This window comes from Trichosurus vulpecula, chromosome 1 (genome assembly GCF_011100635.1).
Source record: "Trichosurus vulpecula isolate mTriVul1 chromosome 1, mTriVul1.pri, whole genome shotgun sequence".
Classification (NCBI taxonomy): Eukaryota; Metazoa; Chordata; class Mammalia; order Diprotodontia; family Phalangeridae; genus Trichosurus; species Trichosurus vulpecula.
The window spans coordinates 208291763-208305404 of record NC_050573.1 but is presented as its reverse complement, the minus strand read 5'-3'; the positions used below and the strand labels follow the sequence as shown (position 1 = coordinate 208305404).

Genomic DNA, 13642 nt, shown 5'->3' with positions numbered 1-13642 from the left:
CATCAATCTGGTCCACATTTTACACTTTCCAATAGATGGAAGCAGGTTCTTCTAAAAAAATGGTTCTGATCACACATACTTGATAATCTTATCAGCCACCATATACAACAAGGTTGCCTGTGTGGTGAGTTCCTTACTGCTTTTTTTGTTTTGTTTTTTTCCTTCCTGATCTGCTATACATATTAGGCTGCCAATGTATCCAAGCAAGTCAATTGATCTTTTTCATGGTCTCTATAATCCAGGTTGCCAACTCTCCATGCTGCTTCTAACAATTTCACAAAAATCATCTGATTTTCCTTGCTTGTAATATTCCAGTGCTAAAGTGATCCACATATGCAACTGTATATGCTCCTGTTTCAGAAGAAAGAAAAATTCATCCTCCTTGGTAACTGACCAAAGTCAAGTTCAATGACCTCCTTACTAGACCCTTTTAAGGTCTTTTCCAAGATGTGCCTTGACAACTAGAGGCTCTGGGGTCAGATGCTATACCTGTTGTCAAAACACCTCTGTGTCCTTGGGTAAACAAGTAAGTTCATTCACTCTGCTCTACCTGCCTGTTTTCTCCTCTTCTCAGTGTCCTGGATGAGACTTTCAATGGAACCTCAAGAGGTAGTGATACTGGACCCTGAAGATGGCAGGGCTGTTTTCAGCTCCTCCTTGTGTCGTGACTCCTGTTGCTTCAAGTGTTTCCTTTCGATTCCTCCCCAGCCACACACACTTCAGGAGCAGGTGCTGCCTCTGCCACTGCCACTGCAGCCAAAGAGAGCACCAAAACTATTTTAAACATGAATTAGTTTAAGAAATTCAGGATGCTTAAACTGATTTCTTGGATTACATGGTCTACAATTCTCACCACCATCTCAGCTGAGGATAATGGAGGGTAAGCAGTGTTTTCACGCATGTTCCAATTGGAGTTGTTAAGTCTCCAGCCCCATCATATCATCTGCTGACAGACTCACAGATGAAAGCATCAGAATCCATGTAAGGGTCTTAGGGGTGAGCAACTGTTCAGCTCAGAGCTCAGATACTCTTTTTTTAGATAGAAAAATCTCCCCCATACATATAATAACCATTCTTTTCAAGTTATACCTCATGGATTTTGAAGACAATAATTTGGCAGAATGCAGGTAGGTGAGAGTTGTGATTGGTCTTTTTAGGTGGCCCAGTTTCTATATCATGTACACACATTCTTACACACACACAGACACACACACAGACACACAGACACACACTCACACATCCCTTGGGGCCAACTTTGTTTCTGTTATTTTTATGTGGGCTACCTGCACATCGAAGCTTCTTCTAGCAACCTCCACTCTGACTTAGTGACTATTATCTTTAGAATAAGAAGTTGATACTGTAAATCTTTTTTAAACAAGTATTTGGCCTATCTATTGGACTATTATAGATAGGAAAACAACCAAAGGAAAAGAAAAGGAAAAACTTTTTATACATCTACCAAACAAGGAGTTTATAATAGATTTCACTTCAAAATGCCATCAGGAGGATAAAAAAAATAAAGTGGGAGTCTGTGATTCCACAGACAGAAAATTTTCCCAAAACTTCATCTCCCATGGAGTTCCTTCCCTATAATATCTGAATTTTCATCTCCAACTGACTTTTTGTGTGAGTTTAAGTGTCTCCTTTTGGGTCAGGGTCAGAGGCAGTCACAAGGCAGAGAGGTAGGTCTTATTGACTGGTTGGAGCGGGGGTAGGGAGAGACCCACTAGTTCATGTTAATTTGTGTGTGGCAGGAAAAATAATTGAGAAATTGGATTCAATTTATCATATTCAGATGATAAGAAATGTTCCCAGACTAGGTTAATTAGTCTTCACTGTAATAGTATAGCTTAGAAGCCCCTCTGTCTCTACCACAAAGTGAAAACACCATTTGAAAAGGACACTGCCCTCTCATGTTATTATAAACTAAGATATGACTTTTAATTGTTTTCTAGCTGAGACTTTCTTCAATTAATCAATAATCCATGATTTCATCAGTGTGAGTAATCCCCCCAATGGTGCAAGCTGCCTGCACTAATTAAGTGGTGCATTAATGCCTGCATATCTTTTGCAACTCTTACCCATATCCCACAAGATCTCTATAACAGATCTATTCAAAGTGCTGAAGCACTTACTCTAGATATTTTAGCATTCTGTGGATGCCAGTACATAATTTAGCAGTCTATTATCCCTTGTACTAATGTGTGACTGACCCGCCTACTTTCTCTATCCTATATTTCTGAGACAATGTAGTTTTTGCTACTTCTTTTATGCATGGAATCATTGGTAATATATTATAGCTTGCTTTAGATCACAATAAATAATGAATTTTAACTCTTCAGAAATTGATTTACTAGCTTATTTTACCAGTTAGCATAACTAGAAAACTATTGGTGTTCAAAGATGAGTTTGTTGAGTTAAGGAATTTGGCACTGTGGAAAGAACTGCATACTTTTTCAGATGTAACCATTACACTCTCCTATTTAATTTTAGACCAGCTCATTTTCCTTCCACAATACTTGTCCAAGATAAAAAAAAGTGAACTGATGGACTAGCTCAAAGGACATCCACTCTCATGCCATTTTCTTGACAAAAGGCACTTTTATTTACTTTTTCCCCCACCTTCATGGGTATTTTTATGTTAACCCAGTTGTGTGGTTATGAAGTATGTTGAGAAGGATCTATAGTGTTTAAAATCAGCACAATTCACAAATGACAGCATTTGGAGACTTTATCTTCTATAGATTCTACAGGGATTTCTAAGTTCATATGCACTCTGCAAAACATATTATTCCTTGAGCACCTTTATTGAACACACATCTCATTTTTTTTTGCTTAGAGAGGTAGCATGATGTAAAGTGTACTGGATTCAGAGTTAGAAGGACCTGTGTTCAAATCCCCTTTTTTGATACTTAATACGCTGTGAATATGGGCAAGTCACTAAATTTCTCTGAGCCTGTGGTTCCTTATCTGTAAAACGGGAATAAAATCTTTGCAGTACCTACCTCATGGTGTTATTGTAAGGCTCTAAAAAGAGCTAATATGTGGTAGTCCTTGATCAATATCTAAGTGTTTATGAATGTCATCAACTATTATGGTATGTTTATAATCATAGGATCATTGAATAAAATTATCTCAGTAATATGTCTGTCAAGGAACATTATGTGATTTAACATATACATATTACTTTGATTCAAAGAAAGACTTCAAGGTTAGATTTTGATCTAACAAGTCTAATGCATTTTATAAACAACAAACCACACATACACACATGCATCAGCAAGCACCCTGGCATACCCAGGATGGCCTGCTAGCACAGCTTCTTTGATATGCTTTTCTCAAGGAAAGACAACTTTAAGGGGGTCAACAATCTTACTTTAATTAAACATATACATATGTGTGTGTGTGTGTGTGTGTGTGTGTGTGTGTGTGTGGAGAGAGAGAGAGAGAGAGAGAGAGAGAGAGAGAGAGAGAGAGAGAGAGAGAGAGAGAGAGAGAGAGAGAGAGAGAGAGAATACAAGCAGAGAAATTAGCGCAGAGAGCAACAGACAGGGCTCCAACTGTCTGAACAAAGTAGTACAACCATCTACATACACCATCAGATCAGGGAAGCACCAACATCTGAATAGCTGGGGAGCTCTTAACAAACAGTTACTCAGAATCCTGTCCAGGAAATCAAAAGTTCCTTCTCATGAGCAAACCCCCAAAGCAAAATCTCACCTCAGAATATAAATACACACACACACACACACACACACACACACACACACACATATATATATATATATATATATATATACTTTTGGCTAATAGGCTCAGAGCCAGAAGGCACTGCAACCCTTGTGACTCAATGCCTAATTAGCTTAGTACCAAAAGGCATGAAAGCTTTCCTACAACCAAGCCGCCCAGTAAACAAGCCTCCTCCTAAGCAAGCTCTTCCTTAGGCAAGTTCATCCCCAAGTAGGCAATATGTGACTCGGGATGTATCACAGCTGGGCCAAAGTTCAAAGCAGCAAGACATATGTGATTGAAAACATGTGATCACATAGGCCTATTAATGGACAGGGAAAATTTTCTTATTCCATTAACATTACAACACACAAAGTGGTATTTCATATTCTTTGCATCTTTCAGGGAAATGTGTTGTTTTAAATATAAGGTCCTTTATAGAAGTATATATGTCACTTTCTCACATTTTCATTAAGAATAGTCTTAATAGGTATGTAAATAATTTAATTTCATTGAATTGAGAAAGTAAGCATGTAGGTTTGATACTTATTGATTTCCTCTTGTGGAAATACTCCTGAGACTATAATGTTCATTTTTCATGAGTTATCTTACTATACAGACTTAGAGGACACAGAGTAAGCCTGTTTGCCAAAAGGAGCCAATTGGGAGGCTGCAGTGAGCCAAAAGTCTTACTCACTCCCAGATACCTTTGCTGTTGCTTGCTTCATGACCTTGCTGAACTGTGTGCCTCAGACTTGCTTAAACCAGTCTTGTGGTCAACTGTTGCTACAAAACATCCTTCTTCTGTGTTCTACCTGTTCCTGGAAAAGACTGTCCATTCTCTACCTTAACCTCTCCCTGAACTTTCTCCTTATGGTTTTCAAGCATAAATTACTCCTGCCTCTCCTAGGGTATGGGCTCATCATCTGGTTGCCCCAGTATTCATGTCTAATTTTCCTTCTAATAAAATCTTTTTGCTTTCAACTTAACTTGGACTCTTCTGAATGCGGGACGTGGGGGCTGTAGCACCAATGTGATATTCACATTGCCTATGGTGGCTCTGAATATGCCGGCATAGTTCTGAATCACAAAATATAACAGACTCTCCACATGGAAGACAGAACCAAAACATTTATTCAAACACCAGAAAGGCAAATCCCAATACCATAAAGCCAAATCCATCATAGCAACAAAGAAATCTATACACATTAGCAATGCAGGGGGCACCACCAGCCCCAAACATTCCCTCCATTAGGCCTTCCCACAAACAAGGGCAAAATTACTCCCTCTCTCACTCACACTAGCAGATGCTCTGTGTGTCTCTCTCTCTCCCAGCTCTGACTGCTCTGTTTCACTTCTTCTCAGCTCTGCTCCACCCTTCCTGAGCCACCACTTCCTGCTCCAATCCTTTGGCAAGCTCCTCCCACTACAGGCTCATGTGACTCAGGCTATCATGTGACCCAAGTATGTCACATGGGCCTATTAATGAATGGGAAGAATTTCAAATTGTATTACCATGGGGGAGGGAGAGCAGGGCTTTGCCTGGTTGACATTCTCAACCACTTTTTACTTCATAATAGTATAGTCAATGATTTCCATGACCCTCTCTCAACTCATCATTTGATAACTTCCTCTCTTTTAAATATTTTGAAAATTGCTATCATGATACTATCAAAATGGTGGTGACTAACACAGATTTTCTGGATGTACTTTGTTTTATTTAGTTGTTTTTCTGTTTTCATCTATGCGGAAGCTAAATTTCTTAGCATTTAAGTGTGTTTGTTTCACTCATGTTGATTTTTTTAAAAAAATAATTCATTGATTTTTAAAATAATTGTTACAAATGCTGACAAATTTGTTCCACATTTTTTGTCTGCTTGGTGTCACTATTCCATTTTTATTTTTAAATGTTCTTGGAATAATATATTTGCTTGAATCTTACTCTAAACTTTCTGAAAATTCATTTTCCTTTGCATATACTTTACTGTTTTATCAGATAATGCTAATCACAATTTTCTACCATCCTCCTCTGTAATGTTTTGCAAATCAAGTCCATATTCTAAAATAATATTGCCTTTGGATATCGTGTCTCTGCAAATGACAAAGCAATAAAGTCTTTCTGATCTAAAGTTTCTGGGCTCTTTCGGCCTCCTTTTTATAGTGATTGCTTTACACTAGTTGATTTTCTATAAGAAATGATGGCAAATCATTTCAACCTCTTTGACTTTATATGTCTCCCATTTTTCAGTGCCTAGGTAAACAGATCACATTGGAACTGTCATGTCACATCTTTGCCTCCCTCCTTTTTCATTTGGTGTTGATTTCCACCTTTATTATAACAAATTACTTGTATGACTTCACGAAAATAGCTGATTCTAAAATAGATTCCACATGTGTAACTAGTTGGTTACTATAGGCTGAGGGATAGAGGGATAGGGACTAGTCCTATAATTTCATTGATATAGGGACTGCCAGATGAGGAAACTCAGTCAAGCAATACACATTGATACGTTCTTTGATACTTATAATTTTAGAGGGCTTCTTAGAGCACTGAGAAGTTAAGTGACTTTTCCAGGGTAACATAACCTATATGTGCCATAAGTATAAATCAAACCCAGGTCTCCTTGATCCAAGGGAGCTCACTATAAATGATATCAGTCTGCCTCATTTTTAATGTTAAGAAACAGTCAATTTTATTTATAGAGATATCATTGAGTAATTACCATATGCCATATATTCCAGTTGCCTTACTGAAAAAAAGTATATATGTGGCTTCTGTGTAGCCTACATGACTGGCTTCTTTCACTTCTGAATTCCATACTTTTTTCCCCCAATATTTGTTTATTGTCCTCATTCATTCTTACTTTCTCATTAAAGTCACTGAGAATCAAGGCTAGGTTTGGAGAAGTTTGTTGAGGTCTTCCTGAAATTCCCATGCCTCTCCATCTTTTATAACATGCCTATGTATAAGTTATGATTCTCTTCACAGTGGCTGTTTTGCGAATGAACATTGCAAAGCGGGATGATAAGGAATCCCTTAAAATGATGTTTCTTGTTGCCTTTGGGTACACAAAGAGCTTATGTTCACCATGTCTTTTTTTTTCCTCCCCAAGCAGAACATGACAGGCATTCTCTCATTTAGTTGCAAATTCCTTATGATGACTTTTTATTCAAAATGAGTAAAAATAAATTGTCTGATTCAGTTCCTCCAGTATTATGTCCACTCTTGGATGACTACACAAGGATCTCATCTTCATAGAACGAAGTTAAATTAATGTTATACTATCTCCTTCCAGATAGAATTGTTATGTTTTTTGTTTTTGCTTATCTGTTTTTCTTTATTACAAGAGAAGTCTCAGTGATAGGGGTTTTAGTAGGAATTTATATGATGAGAGTAAGGAATAACCATTGGACAGTCAATGTGTGATGGCTTGATATTGCAATGAAGGCCCACACCACATTGGATGGACTCACATTATGAACCTTGGGAAAGACATGGATAAAGGTCATATGACACATGCAGTCATAGATGTATCATCAATCTACATCATTAACATAAGCACCCACAAGTATGGCTTCATAAATATACAAAAACAAAATACAGTAAGAAGATGTCATTTTTTAAAAATGGGTGATTCTTAGTAACCAATGCACTTCTCACGACACTACCATGATCACTACAGAATTGGAAGGAATATGTAAAGGTTTGAGAGCCATTTGTATTTTTTCTTTGTGTCATGGGTTACCATGATTTGAGAAGTGGTGTAATTCCTAGGCTAACTAGGCTCTAGCTGATAGAAGTGCCTCTGTATTTGGCCTCTGATTGATCTATTTATGGCCCTGGAAGTTGCTAAGAACCTTAGTTCTTCCTATGTACACTGCTTCAGTCTGCAACATTTAAACAAGTGTAAGGTTCTACTGCTAATAATCAGTAGAGTTTCCTAATCAGACAAAGTTTAGCAAACTTATTGTGATGGTAATGTAAATTTAAAGATCTTCCCATGCATTAATAAACCCATGTGACCTGCTTAAGTCACATGGAAGCCTAAGTCACATAAAGCCCATGGGGAGAGGAGTTGGCTGGTGGAAAAGGAAGGGTGGAGCAAGAAGAGTGGAGCAGAATGGAGGAAGCTGGTCAAAGCAGTTAGAGCTGAGGGAGTGAGAGGAAGCAGGCAAGCAGTTAGCTAGCTGTGAGTGTTTGTTTGTGGGAAGGCCCAAGCAGGGGAAAGCTTTTGAGATGGCAGTACCCCCTGCATTGTTATTGCATATGAATTTCTTTGTTGCATTGATGGATTTAGTTTTCTGGTGTTGGGATTTGGCTTTCTGGTGTTTGAATAAATGTTTTGGTTCTGTCTTCTATACAGAGAGTCTGTTATATTTTGTGATTCAGAATTATGCCAGCATATTCATAGCCACCATGGGGAATGTGAATATTACATTGACCATACATTTATCGAGGTATGCAAGGTTAGCAAACTTTCCTAATCATAATGACCTTATGGTAAATAAGGTAGGAGAAGGGATTACAGTCCAGACTCCTTCTCAGTCCCTGAGAATCTGCCCAGAAAAAAAACAAAAACAGAACAATAACATACAATGACAGAGACATAGAGATGTGGACTCTTTAACAGTAAGTACATCTGAGCAGCTGGCTGTTTTTGCTCATGGGATTATAAGGTTGGTGAGTTGAATGCTTGTGAGTAATAAACTGCCTGACTTTTGATCCTTTGAGTGCTTATGTTCCTTCTTGATATCTCACTCACAATTCTCTTCATCTATATCCAAAGAATTAATATTTTGTTGGGAAGACTACTGGTGATGAACCTCTCCCTCCTTGGCTGGACTGGTCTTTGAGAAAATATACATTTTGTTGTTAGGATTTTCCTTAAAGCCTTTTTAATTTTGTAAAACCTGCTAGACCTTGAATACTATCTACACACATTTCATTTCTAAAACACAACAAATCAGAGTAAGGCTTTTATGGAGGTAATGAATAAAATTATTTAAATTCATAAAATTGCCCTATCATAATTGTTTATTCATTTTCTCCATATCATTCAGTGTATCTGATTTCATATAATATTCATATAGTTTCTATAAGTATTCAGATAGTCTCCATATAGAAATTTTAGGATAAGGAAATTTTGAAAAGTTGAAGCACCTTCAATTACTTAAAATATTTGAAAAGTGAACACAGAGTAGAATGACAAACAACAATAAACACTGCCACACAAGAAGTACAGAGGTTCTTGGAGTCTCTGAACTGCATCTCCTAGCAGACTGCGAGCAAGTTAATTGGTGAAAACATTACACAGGCAGAGATTCTATATGGGTATTCTTTATGCATTCCTGGTTTAAGAATACATGACATAGATTTCTCAGGCGGATGAACTGAGTCAGGTTTCCAATTCCTGCTTAGGTCTCCAATTCAGAGTTCTGTGGTCCCAGTCAATGGTGGGCAGGAGTTCAGCTGATTAAGAATTCTGCAGCTGGGTGGTCATTGGAGTTGCTGAGGCTGGCCCAGGTAGGGCTGCTACCCAAGGACTCAAGCAGTGGGCGAGGATCATAACTTCTGTGCTAGAATACTAGAGTCCATGTCATGGGGTGGACAGTCCTCTGAAGCGCCCCACTGCCCAGGAAAAGAGTCAGTGCTCTTAGTTGATTTGTCAATGCTACAAGGGGCCGCTGAGCACACAGTCTCAGATCAAGTGCCGTCAGTGGGGCGGGGCTCTGGGTTGCTAAGGTTGAGTCCTTGGGGAAAGGCTTTGAACTGCCAGGACGGGATTCCAGCGTCACCCTTAAAAAGTGCCGGGGACTCAGAAAAGACGGGTACTGGAGTTCTTGATAGTGAGTGACCTGTGCTCAGAGCAGTTATGGTAAGAGATATCTAGTCCTCCTCAGCCGGGTGGATTTAGATTTTTAGCTGCTACAGAGGCATTCCTGGTCTGCTTCTAGCTAGAGTACTAAAGTACTAGCTATTGCAGTCCATGAAGGCTCCTTTATCTGCATACAAAGAGGTGCTGTGCTCCAGATCATATCTAGATAGGCCTGTGATTAGCATATGATGGGCTCGTAATCAGCGAGTGATTTACCCTTAACATTATTCACAAAAGTTCTACACCTGGACCTAACATGTATTACTAGTCAAGTCCAGATTATTTTAAATCCAGACCTAACCATCTACGGAAAAGAATCCTAAACTAGGTCTTGACAGCATCTCCCAGCAGCTTCTCCGGGTACCGGCAAAGTTGCTGCAAGCAAGTGGGGACCCTGGAAGTAGATAGTGAGTTCTTTTCCTGGGGATCAAGCCTGATTTACCTGGATGTATAGGCTCCTCCTCTTTCAGCCTCCTCACATGCTGGAAAGAGGATAAGAACCAGTTTAAAATGGGAAATTATTTGTGTTGTCCTTTTCTGAGGGCAGGTGGATATGGGGATGGCTGCAGGAGGAGCTCGGAGTCCAGAGTCCATGTCAGTCTTCAAGTAGCTTCTGGGAAGGGGTGTCTGGGGCCCATTAGGTTGGCTATGGAGGGGTCTTTCAGTCCCTGTCAATGCGTGATTGGGTGGGATTGCTTTAAGCTACTGGGGGGAGGGTTCTGATTTGGGTGGGGCTTGGAACTTTAGAGAAGGGCAGTTTGGGCGAGGCAGGGTAGGAAGGGAAAAGTAAGGCTGCTGCCAGAGATCTCAATGTGTTCATGGAGCTCCCAGCTTCTGTGCATGGTCTCAGGAGTCCTTAGGATCACCGCCTAGGTAAAAGGGTCAGTGTGGCTCAGGGGTGTTAGTAACTGGAAGGGGCTGATGAGCCAATCTCAGTTCTAATGTTATGAGTTGGGGGTGGGGAGCTGAAAGGCTCTTTGCTGAGGATGAGTCATGGAATCTATTTAGGTGCATTGGAAAAGGACTGCAGGACTTTGAGCTTCCAGGAAGGGATCATGAGGTCCCCTGTAGCAAGTGGGAGGGATTCTGAGCTCACCAGGAAGGGTGCTAGAATTCTTGTCAGCAAGTGAGCAGCTGCTGAGAGTGACCTGGGCCATCTACCTGGGTGGGTTTGGCTCTCAGCTGCTACAGAGGGATCTCTGGGTCTGGCCCCAGCCAGAGGATGGGCTAAGATATTAGCTGTGGCAGCTCATTACCAGGAAGGGATTCCAGGGTGTCCCTGTGTGTATAGTTGATCAGCACTTACTGGGTGTGTAAGCCTGAAATGGTCTGACCAGAGGCTTTGGGGGAAAAATCACCTTGGCAACCTAGTGAAGGATAAATTGGAGTGGGGTGAGGCTTGAACCAAGGATACCAATTAGAAGGCTTTTGCAGTAGTCCCAGTGAGAGATGACCAGGGTCTGAACCAGGGTTGTAGCTGTATGAGTGAGCCAGAAGGGACCTTATGCAAAAGATGTTGTGAAAATGGAGAGGGCAAAATTCAGTGGCGGTTTAATGTGTGACAGTGAAGAGTGAAGGATGACACTAAATTTGTAAGTATGGGTACCTGGAAAGATATTGAAACCCTTTAATTAATAAAAGATTCAATTCTATAGCCATTTGTTTATTTATTTATGGAGGCAGCAAAGGTTAAGTGACTTGCCCAGGGTCACACAGCTAGTGAGTGTCAGAGGCCAGATTTGAACTGAGGTCCTCTTGACTTCAGGGGTGGTGCTCTATCCACTGTGCCACCTAACTGTCCCTAAACAAGCATTTGTTAAGTTTACTATATGTAGAGTATTTTGCTAGTTGCTCGGGAGACTAGGAGAAAATATAAGAGCCATTCCTTTTTTTTAAGTAGTAAATCTTTTTTTTTTTACTTTAGTATTTTATTTCCCCCAGTTACATGTAAAAACAATTTTTATATTCATTTTTAAAACTTTGAGTTCCAAATTCTCTCCCTTCCCCCCTCCCCATTCTCCCACTCCTATTGAGAAGCAAGTAATTCAATATAGGTTATACATGAGTAGTCCTGCAAAACATCCAAAATAGCCATGTTGTGAAAGAAAACATAGACAAAAAAACTTCAAGAAAAATAAAGAAAGTTAAAAAGTATGCTTCAATCTGTATTCAGACACCATCAGTTCTTTCTCTGGGGATGGGCAGAATTTTTCATCATGTCCTTCAGAATTGTCTTGGATCACTGTATGGCTGAGAATAGCTAAGTCATTAATAGCTGATCATCTTACCATATTGCAGTTACTTTGTACAGAGTACATTTCACTTTGCATAAGCCCAAGCAAGTCTTTCCAGGGTTTTTTTCCTGAGACATACTGCTCATCATTTCTTATGGCACAATAGTATCCATCCCAGTCACATGTCCCACTTTGTTTAGCCATTCCCAATTAATGGACATCCCTTCAATTTCTAATTCTTTACTTCCAGAAAAGAGCAGCTACAAACATTTTTGTACATATATATCCTTTTCCTTTTTGTGTTTTATCTCTTTTGTGATACAGACCTAGTAGTATTATTGCTAGGTTAAGGGGTATGCATAGTTTTATAGCCCTCTGGTCATAGTTCTAAATTGCTCTGTAGAATGGCTGAAGTAGTTCACAACTCCACCAACAATGCGTTAATGTTTCATTTTTCCCAATCCCTTCCAACATTTGTCATTTTCTCTCCTATTAGCCAATCTAATAGGTATGAGGTAGGACCTCAGAATTATTTTAATTTGCATTTCTCCAATCAATGGTGAGTTAGAGTAATTTTTTTCATATAGCTATGGATAGCTTTGACTACTTCATCTGAAAACTGATCATATTTTTGACTACTTATCAACTGGTGAATGACTTTTATTTTTATAAATTTGACTTGGTTCTCTATGTGTTTGAGAAATGAGGCCTTTATCAGAGAAGTTTGCTTCAATTTTTTTTCAGTTAGTATTACTAATTGAATTTCCCTCCATCCTATCGTCCCCATTTTTTCTATTCTCTTTCTCCTTTAATCCTGTTCCTCCTCAAAAGTGTTTTGCTTCTGACTACTCCCTTGCAAATCTGCCCTCCCTTTTATCACACACACACCTCTCTTATCCCTTTCCCCTCTTACTATAGATTTCTATACCTAAATGAGTATATATATTACTCTCTCTTTCAGCCAATTCTGATGAGAGTAAGTTTCACTCATTTCTCCTCATCAACCTGCTTTTCCCCTCCACTGTAAAAGCTTTTTCTTGTCTCTTTTATGTGAGATAACTTACCCCATTCTACCTCTCCCTTTCTCTTTCTTCTGGTACACTCCTCTCTCACCCATTAATTTAATTTTTTTGATATCATCCATTTATATTCAACTCATATCTGTGCCCTATGTGTCTATACATACTTCTTCTAACTACTCTAATAATGAGAAAGGTCTTATGAGCTATGAGTATCATCTTTCCATGGAAGAATATAAACAGTTTAAACTTATTAAGTCCCTTATGATTTTCCTTTCCTGTTTACCTTTTTATGCTTCTCTTGAGTCTTGTATTTCAAAGTCAAATTTTCTATTCAGCACTGGTCTTTTCATCAAGAAAGCTTGAAAGTCCTGTATCTCATTGAATATCCTTTTTTCCCCTGGAGGATTATACTCCATTTTACTGGGTAGGTGATTGTTGGTTGTAATCCTAGCCCTTTGGCTTCTGGAATGTCATATTTTAAGCCTTCTAGTTCTTTAATGTAGAAGCTGCTAAATCTTGTGTTATTCTTAATGTGGCTCCATGATACTTGAATTGTTTCTTTCTGGCTGTTTGCAATATTTTCTCCTTGACCTGGGAACTCTGGAATTTGACTATAATATTCCTGGGGGTTTTCATTTTGGGAATCTCTTTCAGAAGGTGATTGGTAGATTCTTTCAATTTCTATTTACCCTCTGGTTCTAGAATATCAGGGCAGCTTACTTGATAATTTCCTGAAAGATGATGTCCAGGCTCTTTTTTTATCATGGCTTTCAGGTAGTCC

The 13642-nt window shown here is 39.1% G+C and overlaps 1 pseudogene; it reads right to left on the bottom strand.

Annotated features, from left to right (window-relative positions):
• Nucleotides 1-13642, bottom strand: part of LOC118835825 — a 179212-nt pseudogene that overhangs the window by 3755 nt on the left and 161815 nt on the right.